The sequence below is a fragment of the Danio rerio genome, chromosome 14 (genome assembly GCF_049306965.1).
Source record: "Danio rerio strain Tuebingen ecotype United States chromosome 14, GRCz12tu, whole genome shotgun sequence".
Classification (NCBI taxonomy): Eukaryota; Metazoa; Chordata; class Actinopteri; order Cypriniformes; family Danionidae; genus Danio; species Danio rerio.
The window spans coordinates 32,164,411-32,191,362 of NC_133189.1; the positions used below are offsets into that span (position 1 = coordinate 32,164,411).

At 37.9% G+C, this 26,952-nt stretch overlaps 1 long non-coding RNA gene across 1 annotated transcript in view; it reads right to left on the reverse strand.

Moving 5' to 3' along the window:
- Positions 1-759: 759 nt before the first annotated feature.
- LOC141377527 (uncharacterized) overlaps positions 760-26,952 on the reverse strand; it is a 38,072-nt gene continuing 11,879 nt past the window's right edge. The window contains exons 2-3 of the long non-coding RNA XR_012389784.1: positions 3,036-4,117; positions 760-2,673 (exon numbers count right to left, since the gene is read on the reverse strand). This is a non-coding gene — a long non-coding RNA (uncharacterized lncRNA). The remainder of the gene's footprint in view (positions 2,674-3,035; positions 4,118-26,952) is intronic.

Below are 26,952 nucleotides of genomic sequence, written 5' to 3' on the forward strand. Positions count from 1 at the left end.
TTTTTGTCCCCTATTTCCCATCCCCAGACAATTGCTAATTATTGTTAACATTCGAAAATTCATTGTGTGGCATTTTTAATTAGACTACAAAATGTCAGCATCTCTCTCAAAAAAGATTAATGGGATTTGGATGATTTCATGTCCCCTAGTTCCCTGGAAGCTGTCCTAATTCCAACAGCAGTTCATAATGTTTGATTGCAAAGTAGGTTCGGTCTTTGACTGATGCTTTGGCACATGGGTTCCCTGCTCTCTGTGGACAGGAGCTTCTAAACGGCGCTTGTGATACAGAAAGACACAAATAAGCAGAATACATCACAGGAGGGTAGGGGGGGATATAGCCGCCTAATGCAACAAAACCACATGCTCTCGAGAAAAAAATAGAAAAAAGGTAGAACCATAAGGGTTTTAGGATATGTTACCTCACACTCATATGCTTTTTTCACTGGGAATTCTATTTTCTACAATAGCAAAAGTTGTTTTGAATCTCTTTTTTGCTAAGGTAAAAAAAAACTGTTTCTCGTTTGGGAGCCTTGCAATATTTCTTCATGGGGACCTTGGGGGCTAAACTATTTAGAACCATGGTATCTTCGAGACATACATTGCATTTTAATGTTAAGTTTTAAACTGTTTCTATTTTAATTCTTTCCCAACATACTGAATAGGCCAAGATAGATTCATACCTCTTTTCCACCATGTGAGTTCTAGTGCTAGTTTGGAGGCAGAGCCTAATTCAAATCTTTTTTCTTTTTTTTTCTTTTTCAACACCCAAAGCACCAGCTATGAACTAGGAAGAGTGGTTCTTAAAGTCCCCAATTAATCAAAACTAACCATATGATGTTGTTAGCTTACATTGTTTTGTGGTGAACAATTCATCTGTGCATGTCGTTAAGGAAAAAAAAAATGTTTGCCCTAATATTTAGTATTTAATTAAAATCTGAAAATGCATTTCCTGTTTTTCTTTTGTTATTTTTTTTTTCAGTTAAATCGTCAGATTACATATATCTTAGCAAATGGGTGTGGCTAACATATTTAACTACGCTGCTCCAACTGTCAGTTTTAACATAAAACAGAAATGGTGTCTGTTAGCTTCTATTAACTCTCCCCAAACACTTTTCCTGATCTTTCTAAATCAAATGCCTACTTCACTACATCCATTTAGCTCACAGTAGAAAAGACAAACCACGCCCACTGTTTTGTCATTTAATAGTCTGTTTCTCTAGGAACTGCGTCACAGTATAAAAAAATAATAGTCACAGCTTCCAATTCGGTTCATGGGGACTTTAAGCACCAAAACTGGGCAAGAAGTAAGAACTGCATGTGTCAGGGGCTGTGGGCAAGGTTGCCATGACCAACAAGATAAACAGAACCACCATATTTGAGATAGCAATGGAACCTAATTATGAAAATATTATTGTTTGTAATATCTGTGTTTTTGAATAATGTGCATTGCGCATAAATGTGATTATCCTTTGTATCAAAGTTGCTTTAAGGCAAGTCATTTCACTCGACAGCCATCTTTGAAACACCACTCAGGCACTATGCTCGGGCATTCTGTTTAAATGGGGAAACATCAAATTCTCCAAAACTACTTGCCAAGCTTACGATTACATTTCATATTACGAATAACCAATAAAATTAAACAACAACTGTCCCTTTAGTTTCATTTCTAAATGTTCGTATCACATAAAATCTGCTGAAACTCATGTCTGGTCCTAGCCCCTCCCCTGGAGAACTGTCATTCTATAGTGATTGCTGATTGGCTCCTGTGCAAAAAGGCAGGTTTTAGTTGCCATATAGCAATCGCTGATTGGCTCCTGTACTAGAAGGCGGGGCATTATTCACCATATTGACCGTTACACTTTTCCCCTTTCAAAAATATAAGTGACATGTCTTGTGTATTCTATAATCTATTTTTGTATTCTCTGTTTATACAAATTTTGCCACACTGCATGTGTGCTATTAGTGATCATAGTCTTGTCTATACAAAGTATAATATCCCTGTATATAACTATAATATGTTGCATGAACATGTTGGATTTGAGGTGTTTGAATGTCAATGCAGGTTTGTAATATTATTAATGTTAAAATAGCAATGCATCTTTAATGCTGCATTTTGTTATCTTGATGCCACAGTTTGCTGTGAGTAATTGGCATTTCCCTTTTTGTCTAATTGGGAAAGATGAAATGTACAGTATGTGGCAGTTTTTGACGTCTAACCTACTGTCTCCACTACAACTAGGGAAAAATTAAGGAACTGAATACCAAGTTGGAATGTTTGTTTGCTCTTCTGTTGAAAATGAATGTTTTTAATTAAATTAGCAGTATTATTGTAAAAGATGGACAGGCTTTTCTTTTGGCCATTAATGCAATTACAGTGTTTTAATGAGCATGTGCATGCATTCTGTATTGAGTTGGGTAGTATTTTCACTCTCATTTGTGTGGATGATTTGATTTACTATAAACCTTATGACAGGCAGTTTTCACATGACAGAGATGAGAGGACTTACATTGTTCCTTGTTGTGTTTTTGTTTCAGGTTGGAAATAACTGCAAACTGTAAAGGTTTTTAAATGAAGTGAAATACTGTTTCTGAATAGGAATGTTAAATGTGGTGTACCTTCATAAAGTTTCTTGCAGTCTTTTTTGCAAATCGTCACCTTAGAATTATAAGGTTCTATCTGAGATTTTGTCAAAATTGAGTTGACATATTCTTATTAAATGACAACTTATTTAAATTATGGGATGTTGTAACTTTTTTTTAAATAAATGTCACACACATACTGTTTTTTAGGGAACGCAAAAAAACTTTGTAGCTCAATATCTCAACATCATTCAGAACGCAGATAGAACCTCATAATTCCAAAGTGACGAAATGTCATGCCATTTTAATTTCATAGAAAGAACCATAACTTAACAAAAGTTCTACTATAAATCAGTATTTTTAACTCTCACCAATGCTATATTTAAATTACACTGGTGTTGATCTTAAAAGAAGGCATCACAGTGGTGCAATGGGTGGCACGATCGCCTCACAGCAAGGTCATTAAAACGATTAAATACAGTAAAAGCAGTTTTTTTTTAAGACTTGCCAGCCAAACCAGTTCTGAACAGAAAAAAAAAACTGGCTCTGAGCTAGCACCTGGTTTGTGCTGGTGGAAAATTAGGAATTAAAAAATCTCGAAAGATCCTTTCAGGTGCAAACATATTTGTGTATGGCAGAGGTGCTTTTTTATAGCACCTCAACCAATTTTAAAGAACCGCTAAAAAAAACTTTTGCATGTGTGTGTGTAAAGTAGGAGCCAAGCATGCCGGTTGCTTCTTTGGCTTGCTGATACAAGCAAAACCAGGGGGGAATCTGATGGAGGCTGATGAGTTTATCTTTATCTTGTATTGGTGGCATCCACAAGAGGCAGCAAATGTCTTTTTTTTTAATAAATGTTCATCTCGCAAGTGTTTGCATGATAATGCAGCATGCACAAAAGTGCAGTTGCGAGGGAAAACAAGTCAGCCACTAATACCAGAGCGAATTGCATTTAAAGGCACTGTGGATGAATGGCGTGCGCCGTCAGGATAGCGCTGTCATCCTTCAGCCTAATGGGAGCCGCTGGGTGGGCAGCGCAGCACTATAGTGAGTAGTGCGTCTCGGGCTCCGCTGAGGGCTGTGGAGGTTTACAGCTGGCCCTGGCCATAATCAGGCCTGCTGATGGAGGTGATGAACAGCTTCCTTTAATAGGTTTTATGAGTTCACCGCCGCACTGCCTCTGCTGCTGGCATTTATCTCTCTGTCCCTAGAGACGGCGAACGCTTCTAAATTAATAAGCAGTCGGCGAGCTGACCGGCAGACGGGTGGACAAAGCCCACACATCCCAGTGTGTGTGTGCAGATCCCTCCTTGTGCACACACATGCACTCCGGACTCCCCTTGTGCTCCAGGTGTTTGGGGCTCAGCAGACAGAGGGAAGATGAAAAGCCTTTGGAAGCAGCATGTGGCCATGCATTTTTATGGGAAACCCTCCCAGCACCCTGATACCGCAGTTGGCCCTCTGCCTGTGGCGATGGCAATCCTGGACTGGCCCTCCCAGCCGAACAACAGCAGTGTGCGTCGTACAAATGCAGAGCCTGCGAAAAAAAAAAGCACTCAAAATGCATTAAAGCGCTCATTCCCCAGTCAAATTAGTTTCATTTGCACCATCTGAAAGTCGCGCGCATGAGAAGCGCTCAAAGCAATCATATCTCGCAGTTACTGTAGCTCAAAGCTATAAATGACGCCGTCTCGGGACCTTCTGCGAGGAGGGGAGTTGGTGTGATATAGAAAACAGGTCACAATGATGAAGTTCTGAAATATTTATTTTTTTCATTGTGTTTGTTTACTTCTTTCAGGGAGACTTTGAGAAGTAACCGTCGCTGACACCTACCATATACCTGCGTGGCAAATATTATGAAACGGCGAGGCACACATCTGTTGAGGTGGAGCACAAATGATTTATTTATTGAAGCCAATTAAAACTTCAGAACGAGAACTCTTCAATGAGAATATAAATACCCAATAGCAACCATTAGAGTTGTGTAAAGTTTTGATTTTGTTTTAATACGTATAGATTTAAGGGGTTACACTTTCAAGTTGACAAACCAGAAAAGCTTTCCATTTTTATAAACACAAAATTCCACACTTACTGGTTTCAAATTTGAGCATCGTGCTACTGCACATTAATAGATTATTATGATGTTGTTTTATTTCACAAGTAGTTATTCATTGTTATTAAAATTCATTATATAATTATTATACAATTCTACTTTAGTATAGTTAGTTCTGAGAATTCTTAAATGTGGTTTAATTGGTTAGAAAATGCTATTGAATGGCATTAAGAATGTGAAATTTTATGCTATTTATAATCTTGCTGTCAGCCTCGGTTTTCCACCAAAATAAATAAACGAGTGAAGTTGATGTGATTGAATGAATGAATTAATAAATATTTGTAATTTTACTATTAAAAAATAAACTAATTGTTGTACATCAAAAATAGTTAAATAAATTCAATTATGAAAATTAAAAATAAAAGGAATTGAAATTAATTAAAAACTGTAGTATAAATAATGGGGGCAATGGATCCATACTGATCACAACCCATAATTCGGAACTGCGAATTAATAACTTTTTTGAACTTGTAGGTTAATCCAACATTTATACCAATTGCAGAGAGATCGGCTCTTGTGTCATTGAAATCACATGTATGAAAGCATTTAGGCTTCCCTGTAAAATATAATGATGACGGAAAAAGGTGTGGTGCTTTTTTAGGTTATTAAAAGGAGTTTTCTGTCACTGTTTAGCCTGCATTGATGCATTAAGTGTAAAGCTGCACAATAAAACATTAAGGGCTCTATTTTAACGGTCTAAGCGCAAAGTCTAAAGCGCAGAGCGCAAAAGCATTAAGGGCATGTTTTAAACCCTAGCCAATCACAGTATCATCTCACATTCCCTTTAAGAGTCAGTTGTGTCGCGCCATGTTGCATTTGCGCATTTACATGGCAGACTCTGTAAGTGGAAAAACTGAAGGCTTCACTAGCGTAGAAAACAGTTAAACAGACCATCTGCAGTGCGAGGATAAAGAATGAGCCTCCTCCATTTGGCCTTTACTTTAACTTTCACTTTGTCTCTTTCGTGGATAAGGAAACATGTTGGACACACTTACTGAAGACATCCATAAGCCTACATAATTCATTTAATTTGTTTGGCAAAAGGACTTGTTTCCAAACTATTTCTAAATTCAGTTCTAATATTCAGCAAATGAATAAATGAACAATAATAACGAAGAGTTAAATCCAAAGCCACGTAAAATGCCCTATATGGTCCAAAACCTGACAGGTGGACAACCCTAAACTTGTTTTTAATACAACAAATATAAATATGCATATAATAAATAATACTTATAATAAAATAACATTATACAAAAGCAAGTTCTCGTGAATAAACTGAAAAAGCCCCCGAGGTGAAGAAGGCATGGAGGTACTGGTTTTTATATTTATGTAGAAAATATTAATTTTTGAAATAATTAATCCTTTAATTCATTTTCATTTGTAATTTGCTGTACATCCTTTGTGTTTTAAGCAATGTTTAAGTGAGGCGCACAACGTGCTTTGCGCTGGACTTTAGATCTGCTTTCAGTTGGTCTATTGCAGTCTATTTTAGTTCCTCAAAAAAGCAACGCACCAACAATGCACCTTAACACATCTCTTTTCTAGACCAGAGCACCCAGGAGTCCAAAAAGTGGCACAAATGGATTTGCTATTTAAAGAATGTGGCAGAAGATGGGAAAATTAAGGTTGCATTGGTCTGAAAATAGCAACATGTTGTGAAAACACGTCTTACACCTTATTGCGCCAATCAAACCCGCGCAACATGTATGATAACGATTTGCATGTTTGTCAATCAGGCAAATCTGCTTTTTTTTGAGAGATTCAGTTTTTTTTTTTTTTTTTTTTTTTTACACTTTTTCAGTTAGTCACAAACATTTAAATAACACTGAAGTACTCGGAGAACAGTTTATAGTTCAGATATAAATACTGATGCTTATGCTAAAAAATAAAATCACGGTTTTATGGAACTTGACGCTGGTAAATGTTGTAGCAATTACGTTATGCTACCATTAGGTGGCGACGAACAACCATCAAAATTATGTCACTGAATATTTTTTTTTTTTTTAGATTTGTTGAATCATTAATCAAAATAAATCTGATATGTTGTACAAGATTTTAGATTTCCATATTTAGCATTATCAGCAACTGTAGCAAAGATAATTTTTCATATTGAATATTTTCCTATATTGAATTAATGTCACTATATATATATATATATATATATATATATATATATATATATATATATATATATATATATATATATATAATTCCCATTTAAAGTTGTTAGGTCTGAGTATTTGTGTTTAAAAATGTACTAAATGTAGTAGATTTTGATATAAAACATTTCCAGTGCATTGTGTTGGACTTTCCAGTAATATAAGAATACTATTGCAACCAGAGGGCTTAGCCGTGGAAGATTTTCCGCTTTAATGAGAAATTATACAAAGAAAAAGGGAAACACTTCTGATGCAAACAAATATTTTCTGCCCTTATCCTCAAGTGAGAAAAAAAAAACTTTTTTCCCCTCATCTTGCATCCCACCCCCCTCTTTTTCTTCTCTCTATGTGATGAATGTAATTTTGAGTTTCCAGTTTCTTTTCAGGGACTACGTCCTAGAAACAGGACTACATTTGGTTACGAGGCACAGCCTTGGAATCGATTAGCTTCACTTGCCTCTGTGCCTGAGCAAAGTGTTGTGGGGCATAGCTTAGCAGCTGGGGAGCCCTGATTGTGTGGCATTTGTCGAGTTCACCAGGGAAGTGCACACTGTGTTATTGGGGAATATGGATTTAGGCACAGTTGGAAACGGTCTATATCTCCGAGATGGGAATAAATTGGAGCAAAGTGCGGCCATTGAAATGCATACAGAGCGGGGCAGAAAATGTAACATGCAGCAGCTGTTTACCCACTGCTATCTGTCACCGGGCCTTATGAGGAAATCGTTTAAGTGTCACATTACTCTAGCATGTAGGGCATCCGTCCTGAACTATTACCCGCCATCCAGAAAAGAGATATGGAGGCGGTGGACAATAGATTAAGGGATAGCATCACGCTTGGCTACCGAATATATTATTGAGTGAATCGCTTCTTTGAGAAGGCGCTTTTAAATCCCAAAATGTAGTGCATTTCGAGCGATCTGATTTGAATTTCATCACTTAATTAAGTAGCCTGGCATCCGAAGCTGGAAGGAAAAACAGCACCTCAGTGGAAGATGATAACTTCAGATGTGACATGGGCATCAATTACAAGCTTTTAAAAGGACTCGAGCACTCACCCTGTGAAAACAGAGCGCAAATTTAGCTTATAGTCCAAGACATCTGATTAAAGTGATATGAAAACTGTTAATAAGCATACTGACGGCTTGGCAAGCTGCCACCTGCGCTACCCGAGACGTTAAGTTACCTCTTGACTTATGGAGAGCACCATCTTTCCACCCACAGTTGATTAAAATCTGTTTTATATCTCGGTGACACGTCTATATCATTAGCATGTGCTAAGATGCCAAATAAAGCTAATGCTAAAAGCGCTCAAACAGATGGACAGTGAGGGAAGGCTGCTAGGCGTTTATCTTTACTAATGGTTTCTTTCGCCATCCCCTAGGCACTAACCGGAGCTTTAATAATCCTTGAGGGTATTTACGAAATGTCACTCTCCTTCCTAGCCATCGCCGGCTGGTTTTTGTGAGCCGTGTGGCAGGACCCATTGTAGGCTGCTGAGGCGGAGCGGGATGTGGTAAAGATTTGTCATGTGGCTACAACAAAACTTGCACACAGAGCTTAAGATGATTTATAGGGCTTATTTCTGAAAGTGGTAAAGTGAAATTAATCATGATCCCACCTGACGCCACTGCTCAGCTGTGATAAATGACAAGCTGTCAGCCGCAGACAGCGTGCCATCCATGAAGTGGCCGCTGATGCGCTCCCTTTCTCAGATAGACTGACCTGAAGTGTAGCCCTGCCAGATGCCCTGCTGGATGCATGCGTCGGGGCGGACCGGGTGCAGTGGTGTCCCTCTGGCTGCCTGCGCAGACGTGCCCTAATGAGACTGGAATTGGACGGAGCGGCTCACCTCTTCTGAAACCGCAAAAGAAGTTCACCACACTGTCAGCGTGAGATCTTCATTGCTTTGACAGCTTCGCCGACTTTCTTTTCTGCTTTTACAATTAGACAACAAAAGAACGTGAAGATGACACTAGGTCTGAGAGGCGGATTTTTATTTATTTATTTATTTTTTCGGCAGAAGTATGACTTTCTTTTTCTTTTTTTATATTGTGTGAGGGTGGTATCTTTGTCCTTTTGTTATGCATGATCAAATCAAGACGGCTGAAGCTACTAATTTGATGGGAAACATACATAACGGTTGATCTTTGGTGCCACGAAAACCCACATTTTCTTGCTCATTAATGCCTGCAATGAGTCGTAAAGCTGCGGTGTCTTTGTTGTTCTCGCTGTTCACTATAAGTCAGAAAGTTTATTGCTTCAGTAGTAATGTAGACATTAGTGTCCTTTAATTGAAAATCTATGTTTTCCTTGTTGTTGTTTTTTTCTTCTTCCTCTGAGGTTGCTCAAGTGAAAAATGCCTGTAAAGCCATTTAAACCCACCAACAGCCTTTGTTTTCCCCTCTGCCATGAAAATAAATAATTTTCGCCCTTGACAACGGTGTAATTAATAGTGATGTTTAGCAGGTCCATTTCAACGTACCCTCTTAATCTAATTTTGTTTCCACTCCGCGATTTGTAAATTACTGCAGAATGACGCACCATTTACCACTGTCCTTCTGTGCGACAAAGGTAATTTTTCTTCCTACATAAATCTCCCTCTCCCTCTCTCTCTTTTAACCTCTCCATCTCTCCTGTTCCCCCTCTATTTACCCCAGAAGCTTTTGGATGTTTGCACAGCTCTCAGTCCCTAAACTGCTGTGCTTTTTACATGCACTTATATGATTTTTTCTATAAAGGTCATTAATGTAGGATAAACAGTCTTGCATCACCCTAAATGTTTTTATTTTCTACATTATTGCATTTGTTACATTGCTGCTTGTGAAATAAATAAATAATTGGACTTTAAATATTGACTTGACTAATTATGTGACCACAGTGTGGTCTGTTAGACAAGAAACCATCACTGTCATTTATAAAATGGTTTTCCTGGGATGGTCAGTTTAGTGGTTATGCAGAAAAAGCAGTTTATGAGGCTGACCAATTTGAATTAAGTATTCCAGAGGGCTGTGTATAGAATAATGACATTGATCTTTGTCATTATAGCAAAGGTCCGTATCCCATTCTGGGACTTTAAATGTTAGAACAAGCAAACGATCAGAGTGGCATTTAAATGAAAAAAGGAAGTATTAGACAGCATCCCATATGGTATTATAAAATGTGAATATATGCATGATGATGTTCTCTGAATATCTGAATGTAATTGGTGAAGATATTGAAGAGAATCTGTCACATTACTGCACCTATATCAGCAATTTTCAATTGAAATGCTGTAAATTATCACTGAAACAACAAAGCCTGCTATATTGTTTTTCCTCACTCAAAATAATTTCAGAATACATCAAGCACAAGATGCAATATCACAAAGCACATATCACATATGGTACAGTCTTATATTTCACTTTATACAACAGTTCTGTCTGGTTCTTGAATCTGATTGGCTGGTATTCAGAACTCGTACAGCCTCTTTACCCTTCTGTATCACTCTGCCCACATAGAGTGACAGCAGATCAATAAACTCACTACAGTTTGACAACTACAGTATTGCTGCTGTTGGACAACATAATGTACTTTTGAGGCTTTTTAGGCAAAAATGTAGTTGTTAAGATTGCATCTATGCAGTTTATTTATAAGGATAGTGCCTATTTTAAATATTTATAATTTCTGAGATATAGTGCCTCGGCATCCATCAGCCTTTCATTGAACAGAGAAAAGACTGTTAACGTTGTCCATCCACAAGATGGTGACAAAGACAGCATAATAAGCCCTTAGATGAGAAAAGATCATCATGTTTTCAAACTACAGCTGATTGAATAATAATTAAACTCGTAAGTGACATTCTAAGTCAATCTCTCTCTTTTTTTGTTGTAGTGCTGTATTTATACGATAGAATATGTAGTGTACTGATTTTCTTTTTTATACATTTGATTATGGCGTCTAACTGTTGTATAGATGCAATATCACATTCATAGCAGTGCTATATGTTTGTATATCATCACTGGTGTGACATTAAGGCACCCCTCCCAGCAGTGCCAATCCACAGACATATCGCACTACTGCGCATAAATATTAACTATATTTCACATGTTGAAGTTACCTATTTTCTATTAAAATGCTTAATATTATTAGTCCTCTTGGGCAGGTATACCCAAACTTGGTCCTGGAGGGTCAGTGTCCGATATTTTACTTCTAACCCCAATTAAACACGCCTGAACCAGCTAATCAAGCTCTTTCTGTATACTAGAATATTCCAGGCAGATATGTTGAAGGAAGTTGAAGCTAATTAAGCTATGCAGGACACCAGCCCTCTAGAACTTGTTTGGGAATTCTTGCTATAGGGAGATTTTATTTGTACATTCATCTTAGTTGAGACTTTTGAATTTATATAATAATAATAATAATAATTATTATTATTATTATTATTATCATCATCATCATCATCATCATCATCATCATCATCATTATTATTATATATATATATATATATATATATATATATATATATATATGTGTGTGTGTGTTCTTGCATGGATCTAATCTTCAAATGACAAAATAAAATAGAATCAGACACGCATGGCACTTTAAACTATGCTCTAATTAGAAAAACCATGAAATAATGAATAAATCAATGCAAAAAAACATAGTGAAGTGGTAAAGCTAGGATGAAAACTGAACACCGACCAGCTCTTAAACCATGAAAGCATTGCAGACAGCAATAGTTTTACTTGTTCTTTTCTTTCAAATGTCTTATGCTTTTTCTTTATGGCATGTTTCTTGAAAGTGTGGTGTTGCTCATGCACCCCAGATGAAAGTCAGATGTATTCAAACATAGTTCAGGCTTTGTGTTTGGACTACTGTAAGAGTCCCTCTTCAAATGGAAGAAATGTAGGTACAGTAACTTAGTAAAGAGTTTATTATTGCTTTGTTGTGTCTTGACATAACGTTCAACCTCTAAATGCTGCACAAGACCTCTTGTTCTAAGGTTCCATAGTTGAAAAGATTGCATTTATGTTACAGTCACAGACAGGTTATGGTTGTTTGGTGCCGTTTTTAGTAGCTTGCTGTGTCAGTAAAATATGAACGTCGAGCATAAAGACCACTGAGTGCAAGGTGCTGTAATGGCTGTGAAAGTGTGTTATTCCGTAGCTTTGACGTGGGTAATATTGTATAATTCACATTCGTTGTAACAGACGAAAGCCTCAGTTTTCTGTTGACATTAAGTGTGCACTTTGTCATCAAATGTCAAAAAATTGATAGTATTATAAAAGGCCTATTGAAAATGCAGGACGTTCAGACAAAAGCATGTAGAAATGACTTAACGTTTACGTCGTGACAATTGAATATAGCAGATGTATTAAGAAACAGCAGTCGAATGCTTTCATAAGCTCCTGTGGCAGGGATGTAGATAGTCAAAGCTAAAAAAAAAATAACACTTAAATAAACAAATCAAAAAACTGTGCTGCATTTCATCATGACTAAAAACTCACTGGTAATTCATGGGTATCATGATCTCCCAGACCCAGCAGCCTCCTTTCCACACTTGAGAAAGGCTGTCATTTTACAGATGTCATACATGACAGATGCACCCTGACAAAACCTACCACGTAAAAGAAAATACAATTAGAAGCCCCAGTGGACAGGCCGCGCATCAATTTATCCTGAGCCGTCGTGTGACAGGGCTGGGCAGTGCCACTCGATTTTATGTCTGCTAGATGGCTGTGACTTATTTCAGCATGTCTCTCTTATCTAAGCGTTAAAAGCTATCTGTCTTCCAGTGCAATCTTGGCCCGACTGTCTTCCATCTCCTGGCATCAGCAGGAAGTGTTACAGAGTGTGTAGTCGCCTGTTGAACTAAATTAGTCTTAGTAATAAACAATCATTTAAGCAGGGCAGGCCGGGTTGCGAATGAATGCGACGAAGGCTTGCTGGATGATGGAGCTGGTGTTGACAGATTCCATTGGCTTTCTCGTGTTATCAAACACAGCAATACCGTCAAATCAATTTATTTGAGAACAATCTCTCCAGAGACAGTGTGAGGACAGGACTGAGGGAGAGAAAAGGAGAAGGAGAATGGGAGCGAGTGGGAAATGTGCCTCAATAGGACCTCGGTGCTGCCAAGTCACTCATTGATTATCTCAACAGAGCTGTAAAACAAGCTCCTGTGGTTGTGTGTCCATTGTAAATGACAGCCCTGGGAACATTTTGTTGTTCTCTGCTGTCAATGATTGGGTTTCAGGGCATGAGTCAGTGGACTGAGAGCTTTGCTATTTGGAAAAAAAAAATTCAAAAGAATAACTGCTCAAACAGGTCAAAGAGATGAGAGAATGACGGCTTGCTTCTATGGCACGGTGCAGTCCGGCTAGCCCTCTCTCTGCGGCCAGAAGACGATTCCTGAGTGAATAAACTAAAAGCTAGCAAGATGTGTCAGAACAAGATGAAAGGAGTGAATTGCTCAGTCATGGAACTTTTTTTCTTTTTTAACAGTGTCACAAGAGGGAAGAAAGCAGGCGATGCGCCCCATCAAAATTTCCTTTATTATCGTCTAGCCTTCCTGGTAATATCACCAACAGAGTGGATCCTTGACTGTATGAAAAGGGGAGAGAAAAAATCAAAGACTTGAAAGCTCAAAGGTCACTGTGAATTGAGGAGTATCTTATTCTGTACCACGGTTGGAAACCCTCTCACGGAGACTAGCTTTATTTTTCATCAATACCTCTATCTAAAGGAGAAACACGAATTTTGTTTTGAAGCCGAGTATGAAGCGAAGATATAAAAGAAGCTACAGGAGTTCTTCAGAGGAGGGCAAGGTGAACTCTCTCAGGATCCGAGTACTAAGCCACAAACTAATTGCTCACTGTCACTCTGTTCACTACTTACCATCAAGTTCCATCCACGTAATGCGTCTGATTGATTCGCAGGGATTCATCTTGTATTAACAAGCTGTTTTACATTTCCCCAAGCAAGCTCCTCACAGGAGGCCTCTGATTCCAGCCCCTCAGCTGTCTACTTATATGACTCAGTAGAAGATAGGGTGACTACGGGGAGCCAGTGCCAACGGCAGATGTAACTCCCAGCGCAAGGGTGTAGAATCTCCTTCGGTGCCTTAAAACTTCACATTGAAAAGTACCATCTTGTATGAGCCATATTGGAAGTTCTTTCGATGCAATCTTATTGTTCGCAGTTCACGCTAAGGACAGCTTTTAAGTTCGTTTTTGAACTCATTTGCATCCCGCTGCGCTAATGACGCAAAACACTACCACAGTTGACATCTTGAATCGTTTGTATTAAGCGATTCCTCTGCATGCATTGTGCTTTGACGTGGGGATAAGCAATTATTGTGAATCTGAATGAGGCATGTTCTGCAAGTAGGAGGCAGCAACTGAAACCAGCACTGCCTTCTCCCTGGTCTTCTCCTAATCACTCCCTTGCTTGCTTTTATTTCATGCCCTATTTTAGCCCAGACACCTCAGCGCTGTCATTGCCGGTCTCCAGCTTTGGACAGCCAGACTCAGTGAAGCTCATAGGAGTAGGGATGCGTGAAGAGTTTGCCAGCTTTTCACAGAGGGGGAGCCAGGAGATAATAATGGGTGGAATGCAGGAGCCATGCGTGTCGTGCGAAAGAATAATTGCTGCTCTTTCAACAGCGCACCCCTAATTGGCCTCGCTGTGGTCGGAGAAACTTCAAGTCGGAGAGGGCTGGCGCACACGGCTTGTAGAGCCGAGACGTGGCTCTAACGCCGTTGCCCAGGGAGCTGTATCTGAAGATCCATTCCCCCTACGGCAGGGGATATTTCAGAGAGCCAGTCCCAGTCTCCCTCACTCGCTCCCTCCCAAGCTCGTTCACTCCCTCCAGCAGTGACCAGCCGGGAAGAAATGACCCCTCATTAAAGTGGTGTCATTAGACGGGGACAGCTCAGACAGCCACCTAATCTCACCAGAAAGTGAGAGTGTGTGCTCTGTAAATTTGCTGAGATTCCACAGAGAAAATGTTGAAGAAATACCTTCAACCCAGCGGTGACATTAAAAACTTTTTTTTTCTTCTCACCATTCTGTTATACATCATTTGCCTTGGAGCAAACAGGACGCACAAAGCTTATTAGCGTAGGCTACAGTGCTCTCTAAAGAAGACTGCTGTACTTCTTTTTACTGCCTGACAAGGTGCTGATTACACTATGTCAGTGTGCTGAAACAGACAGAACTGTATGCCACTCTCACAGCAGGATTTCTGATCTTCTGCATGTGATGGTCCCTGAACACCATGCCTATCACAGTAGGCTAAATGTTCAGCATGAAGGGAAACAGATCATGTATGATCACTATCTAAGCGTATCCTTTTTAAATCCCCTTCTTCACACCTATCAAGTCTCATACATCATACAATTCCCATTAGTCTTATCTCAAATTGCTTCTGAAGCTGCACATTCCTGGTGGTGCCAAACTGCTACATTTCCTGATTTATTCAAAGGCTATTGATTTAGAGTTTAAATGCTTCATATTTGACTTAGTTTTGGTTAGTCTTATGTATTACATATCAATGTCCCAGTTTGAGTGCTTAGACTTTAGGTCCCCTTGCCGTTTATTTTGAACTTTTTGACGTCTTGATGTTTGTTGTGAAACAGGAGCCTGGAATTTACTTCTGTTTGGAACTGCTGCAAAGCCATGGCTGACTATGTTTGAAGCTTGTTGGACAAATCCTTTAGTTTTTACTCTGTCCTTGTGGTACCTACTCCAATAACACCACCACAGGCAAGAGAGAGGGAACAGCAAATACTGTGTGCTGTGGGAACAGTCATTTGCTTGGCAGCAAACCTCTGTTGTTCCTTTAGGAGTTTTCTGTAATGAGTGAGTCTGGCATCAAACAAGGTAAAAATTGCCATGCCTTGAGAATGATAAATGTGTAAAGACAAAGAAAGAGAAGGAGAAGATAAAAAGGAATGAGTGTGGGTGGAAGGAAAGGAATACAAAAAAGACGAAGGACAAAATACAGAGTGAAGATGGGAAAAATGCAACAAAGATGGGGAAAAATAGATTAAATGTGCATCAAAAAATAAATGAATAACATACAACTGAACAAATTACGACGGTATCTTGAAATGAATAAAGGGAGGGCCAGTGTTAGACAAGCTACTTGAAAAATGTAGTGAGCTAAGCTATAAAATTTAGCTTAACTACACTAAAAGCTACCCTCTGGGAGATGTAGCAAGCTAAGCTAAAAGCTACTTGGCAAAAGTAGCTTAGCTACATAAGCATTTTTTATTATTTTCATTTTTTAATCAAACTATATGTTAATTTAAAACCAACTTAACTAACAAACAACATTAAAAAATCACATCAGCTCTAACAAAAGCACAACATCAGAATTAGCGTTACTGCATCTTAACATGTACTTCACAAGGTATGGTCACGAGAAAAACTGCTTCAGAAATAACTCCTCTCTCAGTCATCTTTTCATCAAGCAAATTTCTTGTGTTAGCCTAATTGTTTGGCAAAAAAATTCATTATTAGTTTTGGTACAAACATGCACTAATTTTCCATATTTTTTTAAATATATGTAAATGGCACATATAGAGCCTATGTTTCCTTTACAAATATTATTGAGAACATTACATATTCTATTCTAAAACATAAAATCACTTAAAAAGCTAACATATATTCTAATATCATATATATATATATATATATATATATATATATATATATATATATATATATATATATATATATCAAGTCATATTAATAAATAAATAAATAATGAGGCTATTTATTAAGAAATGAATTGTAATATTTATTGTTTATTAGAAATAGAAAAAATACTTTAATAATAATATTAATAGTATGATTTATTATTATTATTATTATTATTATTAATATTAAGTAGGATGTTGTTTGTTTATTCAAAATATTTTGAAAAGTCTACTTTTACAATTTTATTTATGCAATCCACTACAGAAATGCAGAAACTGGCTTAACAGCTCAGAGAATGTTGGTGCCGTCACATATTGATCCGCGATCTGTAAATGTAGCTTATGTGGACGCTACTGCGCTACTTTACTAAAAAAATTGCTTTGCTACTGAAAAGCTATTTGATTTAAAAAGTAGTGATGCTACTGAGAAATGTAGTTAGGCTTGTGGCGTCACTACTTGTACTGATGCTACTGCCCAACACTGGCGAGGGCAACACAGGATAAAGGACAAACCAGTTAGGAAAGAAATTAAATGGAGAAGCGGAGTAGAAAGAGTTATACAAAATTGAAAGGAAAATTCAATTCTTGTTCATTTATATAGCGCTATTACAATGTAGATTGTGTCAAAGCAGCTTAACATAGAAGTTCTAAACACTGAAGAGCAAATCCATCGATGCGCAGCTCCACAAATCACAATCCATGCAAGCTGGTGGCGACCGTGACGAGGAAAAAAACTTAAACAATTGACGAAGTGAAGTAAAAAAAAAAGAGAGAGAGAAACCAGGCTCTGTTGGGCCCGAACATTTTCCCTCTGGTCAACTTCATTTGTGGAGCTGCAGTCTATAGTAGGGGCTGAAGAACGCTGGATGACTATCATGGAGATCTGCGGGTGTGAGTAGGTCACCAGCTGGTGATCAGGCTGGCCCACAGGATCAATGCAGGGGCAAGAAACAAATTAATTTAGCAATGTAAAGAACAGATGAAAATATGAATAAGGGAATAGAAGAAAGTAGAATATGAAGGAAAAACTGCAAAGTATTGGATTTTTTATTGTGATTTCCTGTAAAAATTATTAAAAGGCTTTGTTTGTCAAATTAGATCAGTGGTCACCAAACTTGCTCCTGGAGGGCCAGTGTCCTGCAGATTTTAGCTCCAACCCTAATCAAACACACCTGAACAAGCTAATCAAGGTCTTATTAGGTATACTTGAAACATCCAGGCAGGTGTGTTGAAGCAAGTTGGAGCTAAACCCTGCAGGGACACCGACCCTCCAAGACCGAGATTGGTGACCCCTGAATTAGATTATCATTTTCTTTTTTCTTTTTTTTTTTAACCCTTGTGAATAAATGGATGTTGAGTATTTCAAAAAAACATGTCCAATCGTGTAAAGTGCCGAAGCTAGAGAAGTGTGAGATTTCAATGTTTATGTTTTCTGTTCTCCTTTTTAGCCCCCTACACTAGAGAGGTCTGTGAAAAGAAAGGAAGGAACATATTAGGAAGAAAGAAAGGACAGAGAGAAGCCTCTAAATACATAAAGGCGTCCATTTGTAGAACCCAAGCACAAATAAAATCCGCCGAACTGGATGTGAAATTCAAGCTGTAAGTGCGGTTTTATGAGCCCAGTGAAGTATATTGGTGAAGATTCCAAACAGATGAGAGTGTGAAAATACAGTCAGGCTCTCGGCTCTGAACTCTCCTAGTTAGAGAGGAGCAGACAAGATGCCATAAGCAGGATGTTCTGCTTTTTGATGCTGTATGTGTGTGTGCGAGTAAAATTCAGGCGATCGGCTTCGTGAGTTCTTACTATTTTCGCATCGATTCTGCTCAGAGGTGATCCCAGTGAAAAGAGTACATCGAAAAATCAAAGTTTCTACTGAAGCAACATCATGAGGAATCTCAATTGATCCCTACTGCGAATGAGCTTCAGACGCACTTGTTCAAGTCTGCACTTCAGCCACGGCCTTTAGCGTAATTCTCAAATGTCTATTAAATATCAGGAAAATAAACGTGTCGTTTCCGGGAGGTTCAGCCTCAGTGGTTTCCTTATCAAACCAATGGGAAATGTATCCAAAGACATTCTCAGCCGCCTGCAGCATTTATTTATTTATTTGATATGATTTATCTATCTTTCATCCAATGGCAACAAACACCTCACCCTACAAATTGTGTTATCTTGCTGCTGGAGTCTATCACTGTCCTTGTGCCCGCTGGCAATATATTACCACTCGTAGGCCTTGTAAGTCAAACATAATGCAAAGCAATGATGAATATGTATATGCTAACATTATATTACTCCCATTTTTGCCTTGTTCAGAACAAATTCCCTGGATGCCTTCTACTCCTGGGATAAAGCTGATTGTTATTCCCTGTCACTTACTCACTCTCTCTCTTTCTCTCTCTCTCTATGGGCAGTGCATTTTACAATGCACTCAAATTAGATTAAATAGATTTCACTAGAGGATGATATACAACTGTATTGTTATGAAATCAATCACCACAATATCCTCGCTAATGTTGCTTCGCAGACGCCAGGTGATGCTTTACATGCAAAAGATGGATTCCCTGGCAACAAGGCAACAGAAAGCGAGCATCATCCCAAACTGTAACCTAATAGCCTTCTACAAAGTGCATCATGTAGCGTATGAATAATAGCTGTTGCGGATTGAAGAATTAATGCTATTATGTGAGTTGTTTCGAGAATAAAGCCTCGCGTTCTGAGTTCCAACAAAGGAACTGTTCGATTGTCCAGACAAGAGCAGCACAAATCTTAAAGGTCTGAAATTTACCGTGGTTTGAAAGGTCACTGTCTGAGTCTCGCAGGCTGCTGGGAGTTGTAAACGACCCTTCTTATCAAATGTTAATGCTGCCAGACCCACATTGCTTCGGGGACAAGAGGGAATATGTCTTTGAGGTCTTAAGGTCCCATGGAAACAAGTAATTCAATTTGCATGCAAAAATCTAGTGCTAATTGCATCTTGCCTCACAGAGGATCAAATAGAGTTCCTTTGTAATTCGGGCTGCGAGCACAAGAATGTAAGATCTCTGCAGGAAGTGTCTTTTTGTGTGGCTGTCGACACTGTGACATGGCTTTTATGAGATGGAAGCTCAAGGCCTCTATGATTTTACATGAGGGATGGTCTCTTTCTGGGAAAATCTCAAGGTTTGGTTCAGTCTAGCTGATTCGGGTCACGTTTGCAGACGAGAGAACACTCAAATCTCATGCGTTACATTAAGATTATGTGCACTTCTGTGAAAGCGGATGACATCACATGAAAAATGTATTGATGCACTGAATTTCAATGCAACGATGAATGAAGTGAAATGTAAACTATGGACACATTTTTTAGCTTTTAACATAAAAAATATATAAGTATTACAGACATTACTGTGCATCAAAAACAAAGAACAAACAAGGTGATAATAAACGACAAATATTTGTATTACTTAAAATATTCAAATAAATAAATAATGACTAAATGGATGGTGGAAATTAGGAAATAAAACAGCTGGGGATCTTTCAGGTCTTTCAGGATGTAGGGATGAAAGGGATGGTAGGGGAGCAGTAGGATAAGGGGGAAATGAAGTAATAGGATAAACAGTAAACAGGTAGGTAGGATGATCGGGCATCCTATGATAATGCCCAGAGACACAAAGTGGGGTACCGTCTCTTTAATGTTTTGGTAAAGTGGTTGGACCCCCCAATTCAACCTAGAAGGGAAGAGAGGGTTATGGGATTGTTAATGGGAAGTAAGGAAATAGTAGGAGGGTGGGTTCGAGAGAATGAGAAGAACAGTGCTAGAGGGCTGGTCTGCCTTAAATAATTTTTTAGGTAGTAGTGGATTGGTTATGAAGACAAAGTGTGGCAAGTTTACTCCATTTAAGAAAATGTATGCAAACTTTTCAACAATGACATAAAAAAAACATCAATTATTTTTCCTGTGTACAGTATAAATGTATTTTATTTGAAAAATAATATTCATTCTTTCATTTTCCTTCGGCTTAGTCCCTTTATTAATCTGGGGTTGCCACAGCTAAATTAATTGCCAACTTATCCAGCATATGTTTTACACTGCGGATACCCTTCCAGCTGCAACCCAGTACTGGAAAACCATACACACTCATTTACACACATACACTACAGCCAATTTAGTTTGTTCAAATCACCTGTACCGCATATCTTCGGACTGTGGGGGAAACTAGAGCACCCGGAGGAAACCCCATGTGTACATAGGGAGAACATGCAAACTCCACACAGAAATACCAACACAAATGGACTCAAACCAGCGATCTTCTTGCTTAGGCGACAGTGCTAACCACTGGACCACTGTGTCGCCCTAAAAAATTATAATTGAATAATAATAATTATAATATGTGTGTAGCTTTTTTTTACAGATAAAATGCAACTCAAAGTGCTTCACATGCAACATTAAAATATGTTAATCAAACATTTTAATGATATAATGTCAATACAATCATGCATAAACAAGCAAATGTAAGCAAAACACAAAACAAATGAACAAATAATAAAAACAAAATAGACACAAGACAAATATAAGCAGATTAAAGTAAATAGAAATAAAAAAAATTGTATGCAGATCTTATATAATAACTTATAATCTTATTAATTCATTTATTCATTTTCTTTTCAGCTTAGTCCCTTTATTAATCTGCGGTCGCCACAGCGGAATGGACCGCCACATTTTCAAAACATATTTTACAAAGCGGATGCCCTTCCAGCTGCAACCCATCTCTGGAAAACACACATACACTCTCATTCACACACATACAGACAATTTATCTTGGCTTTAGCTGGGCTTTCACCTGTCATCGCAGGTGTTCTAAATAAAAATAGCACGTACTTTGTATGAATTAACATTTAATTAATAACTTGTAATTAACATTTTGCTGATATTGTTAGGAAATTAGTAATGAAGTTATTAAATTAGTATTATAAATTATATTATTATCAATCAATAATGAAATATACAGTTGAAGTCAGAATTATTATGACCCCCCCCCCCCCCCCTTTAATGTTTTTTTTTCTTTTAAATATTTCCCAAATTATGTTTAACAGAGCAAGAAAATATAAAATTTTATAGGAATTTTTTAAAATTTTCATATTAATTTCGATAATATTTTTTCTTCTGGGGAAAATCTCATTTGTTTTATTTTGGCTAGAATCAAAGCAGTTTTTAATTTGTTTAAACCATTTTAAGGTCATAATTATTAGCCTCTTTAAGCATTTTTTTTCAATAGTCTACAGAACAAACCATCATTACACAACAACTTGCCTAATTAACCTAAACTGCCTTGTTAACCTAATTAAGCCTTTAAATGTCGCTTTAACCTAAATCCTAGTTTCTTGAATATATCTAGTAAAATATTATGTTCTGTCATGATGGCATTAGAAATGAGTTATTAACACTATTATGCTTAGAAATGTGCTGAAAAAATCTTCTCATTGTTAAACAGAAATTCGGGGGAAAATAAATAGGGGGGCTAATAATTCTGACTTCAATTGTATGTGTGATTTGCAGCTTTATTCATAATAAAACTAATTATTATAACATTTTTTTTCAAAATATATAATACCACGATTAAATATGCACTTTCTGAAATCACAGCATCATCACATTATAGCATTATCACTGCAAGAACCTTTCCACTTTTCGGGTAGAAACCCACAGTAAAAGTGTTACTTTGCAAGTAATGGCAAGTGATAATCTGTTAAATCCTCTTTGTGCTGCTCATACTGATAATTCAGCACATGAGCACGCGGAAACTGTGGAGCAACCAACCAGAACTCTTCCGAGTGCTAATTATGTGGTGTCTCAAGCAGGCAATTTTAGGAAGCAAAAATAAGCAGGAATGTAAATTTGATTGTCCTTGAAGTGCACAACGAGAGCTGTTCATTACAGCGCAGCCCTAATGCAAACCTCCTGCACAAGTGCACTGTAAACTTGCCGCGTGCCCCAGTTTGTATTTGTGCATGTCTCCAGACGTAAAGAATAGTAATTGTATCACTGTTAATTATACATGGAGAGGAGGTTGTCCAAACAAAATTGAGGCGCACAATACAGACTGCCAGAGACAGCGTGAAATCCACAGGCATTTCATCCTGCTGTTGCTACACAATTGTCCTAAATGCAATGCAGTATTTTTCTCTTCAAACAAGACTGCGCCAATTGGGGGACACAGACACTCACACACACGCCGGCTGTTGATTTGGCAGGTCACACTGCCCCCTGTTGACTTCCTAGCGCCTCTGCAGGCTTTGTGCTGAATTCATGAAATGACACAAAATGATTTGAGAGTAGTGGTCTGAAGCATGGAGATTTTATGATAGATAACAGGTGTTGCATGAAAAGCATTAGCAACAAATGTCGCCGCCGGGGGTCAGGGCAGCGAGAAAATGTCAGGTATGTTGTCTGGTGGAAAAGAAAAAAAAAGGAATCGATCGTCTCAAATATATGGTTATAATTTTGAATTCTTTGACAGTAACCTTCCCTCCAGACAAGGCCCTAGCCTTTAAAATATTTATCAGGCTTCTCACAAAAGAAATGACACGCAAGTTCCTGCCGCATTAGGAAAGTGGAAGCTAAATCGTTTCGGTGGACGGCTATGGATTTCCTGTCAGGGTTGTGGTGTAATAGCGCAGGCTAAGAGAGTGAATCCTACAATGTGCACTATGTAGATGAGCCTTCGGCTGTAATTGAAAGAGAGATAATGCAAGGAGCCAGAAAGCACTCTGGAAAAGTGATTTCAGACGAGACGGGAAGCCAAGGAGACATACAAGTGTTTTACGCATAACCCTCGGTCAAACGCTGATAGGTTAAGACAAAAAGAAAAGGAAAACAAGCACTAGCGCAGGTTGTGTTGAAATTGATGCATCTGACTTTGCTTGCCAGGATCAACTCCTTTCCCCAATTGGTACTGTCCAGGAAAATAAATGATCCACAAGTGCAGGCGCAGCGGGGTGTCAGAGTTAACTCGGCGTACTTGGGGGATGTTTCAAATTGTATTCTCAAAGGTCACGCTCTCCTTTCTCACAGTCTTGCCTGTCACCTTAGCTTTGCACGTGGAATCCTCTTATTGATCCTCCTCTGCAGAACGCGTCCTCCGCGGAAAGGCGTTCGAAACGCAGCATGGTAGCGCTCAGCGGGCTCACTCGGGGGTCTGGTGGAGAGCGCTTGATTGGGCCGGAGGATTGGAGCTGAGGGTAAAAGGGCATTATCTGCCTTATGAGCGATGAAATGATTGCAGCTGGAGGTGAAATCTTCCCTTTCCGCCAAGCTAAAAGCCAGTGCTACGTTAGTCCAAGGCCAAATCGCTGGCCGCTGCATGCACTTTCTCTCTCGCTCTCTGCAAAACAGCAAACTGCCACAGATTTGATGGCTCTATGTTGTCCTCAAAAGAAGAAGACGAGGAAAAAAAAAGCTGCTTTCTATTGCACAAACCTTATTCTGAGCGCTTTTCAAAGCGGTAAATGGAATGGCACAATAGAGAGCTCCACGCTCTGTAATTTGACAGAGATTTCAAGAGTTTCGCTTTTTCTCCCCTTTCCCTTGACCTTTTCAAAGTGTAATAGTGTTAGTGTGGAAATATCTTTTTTTTTCTCTGTGTGATGTATTGAAAGATCCGTTAAGCAGATAAATGTCACGTTTATTCTGCACAGCTTATCAATAAAGGCACTATTGATCCCGGCTCTTTATTTTCCCACTCTGTCTTCTGGTGGTCGCATTAATCACGTTCCCGGAATTCATGTATCCACCATGGATCATTTCACTCACTGTTTGGGGATGTAAATAGCCTCTGTCTTTGTGTTGAATTAGCACCACTGGGTTGGCAGTTGCTGCCGGATTAATGTCAGGGTGCGCTTGAATTGGCGATCAATTGCTCCGCTAACATGTAGGACATGTAACAGCTGCAGATTTGCTAATAGATGAAAGGGGATCTCATTAATTTTCTCTAGTGTGCAACACTGACTTGCAAAAATAGCACAAAAACACTGTCTAAGTGGAGAAATGTTCCGAAAGAGAGGTCTGCGAGCTCATGCCTACACATGCAGACAGCTCTGTGCCATCTGAGAAATTAAACAAGTGGGTTGATCTAGCTTACAGTACGTCTTCAAGTCTATTTGAGAACATCTGCCTGGTAACACATATGGAGCTATGCATATCTGCTGTTTGTTTTATTTATATATGTATATGTTCACTGCAGAGGTAATAATTATGATGTATAATCAGCTAAATTTCATCTGCCGTGTTTTTTGCATCATGCTAATTGTGCACACAGTGCTACAGAGAAACAACTTTTTTTTCCCCCCAGGGACACAAAATAACTGTAAGTAATCAGATGTAATTTGCATATACAAATAAACATACATTATGATTATCATGTGTTATTAAAATAATTTTTCTTCCTTAGTTTTAGTTCCGTGCTTACAGCAATATACTGTATAACAGGTGATTCATAACACTTTAATTTGTTAATATTAGTTAACAGAAACTAGCAATGAGCAATACTTCTGTAGCATTTCTACATCTTAGTAGAGCCGTGTTCACAAAATGTGATCACAGTTAATGGATTATTGTCTATTTTAGTGCTGGGCAAAGAATACTCACAATTGATCACACATAAGTGTGTGTGTGTGTGTGTGTGTGTGTGTGTGTGTGTGTGTGTGTGTGTGTGTGTGTGTGTGTGTGTGTGTGTGTGTGTGTGTGTGTGTGTGTGTGTGTGTGTGTTTGTGTGTGTGTGTGTGTGTGTGTGTGTGTGTGTGTGTGTGTGTGTGTGTGTGTGTGTGTGTGTGTGTGTGTGTGTGTGTACATGTTTTGTACATGTATTAATACAAACACATACATAAAAACTAAAATATACAAAACTAAAATATTTACAAATGAATATAATTAGTATTATTAAATGTAGAAATAAACTAGTGCTAGGCAGTGGTGTAACTCATTAGTGAAAAATCATACTTAAGTAAAAGTACCATTACTTGCCTAAACATGTAGTGCAAGTACAGTAAAAGTATCTGTTGTGAATATTACTCAAAGTATGAGTAAAATGTAGCCCTTTCAAAAGTACTTAAGAGTAGTGAGCTGATGCATTTACATGTAGGTGTGGACGTGTGTAAATGTAACATTCTGTTGTGCATTTAGTCATTGCCCTGCAGGCACACAATATCATAAGAAGTTAATATTGGAGTCAATTTAGTTTGTGATGTCAGGTGACTAAAATTCAATGTCTAGCCAGTTGTATAAAGAAAATGTTATTTTGATGTTCAATGACAACGTCAGGATGACATTGAAATATTGAAATACTGACATTTATTTGTCAAGTATGGAAACCAAAATCCGACATCTGATAGACTTCATAGTGGTAATGTCCACTCAATGGCAAGCTGTAACATCATTAGACATTGATATTAAGTTGATTTTAGGTTGGATGTTGGACATTGAGCCTGATATTGGGTTCTGACGTCAACTTGATTTTCATTTCCCAAAAAAAAAAAAAAAATGCAATGTCCTCACAACGTTTGGGTACAACTTCAATCTGCCGTCATTTTGACGTCTTGTGCCTGCTGGGTGTTTAAAGCCATTTCGCTTCTCATACAATAAATATCCGTCATTTTTTCATGAGTGACTTGCATCTAAACAGTCTCTGGGTCATTGCGTTTAAAGATTTTGGGCATCTTCTTTGGCACTTTTAACGCTTTCAAACAGTTTGCTGCTATAATAAATTGTCCATGTCTTGAGGTAGTTCAGTATAATGCGATTTACCTCTTTACCTATATGAGCAATTTTATTGGACAGAAATCACAGGACTGAATTTTCAACTCCCCATAGACAAGAAAAAAATAAAATAATAACTGCAGTTTAAAAGAAAGTAGTGGAGTAAAATGCTCTCAAGGGAATGTAATAGTACACATTTTTACATCTACTCAATTACAGTAGTTTGAGTATTTGTAATTTGTTACTTTACACCACTGGTGCTAGGCAAAAATATTTGCAACTAATCACAACCAAAATAAAGCTTTGTATGATTAACATAATATAACGTGTGTATAATTATTATGTATTTAAATACACAGATTCATCCATATATTTGAGAAACTGTTTATTTATATTTAGATATAATGTTTACATACACAAACATACAAGGTTTGGTTCCACACAATGAATTTGTGTTGTGACCTGAAGGAATTCAGGTAACTTATTAGTTTTTACAAGTTTAAGTGGATTGAACATAAAGGTAAAAAAAAAAAAAACTCAATCATTGTGTTGTATCAGCTTATTTAAATATGTATTTTGAACAAACTTGATTACAAATGTTACTTACCTAGTAAAACATTAAGACATTATTGTTATGTTACACGTTTTTTTTTTTTTTTTTGGTGGTATTTTAATTTTCACAA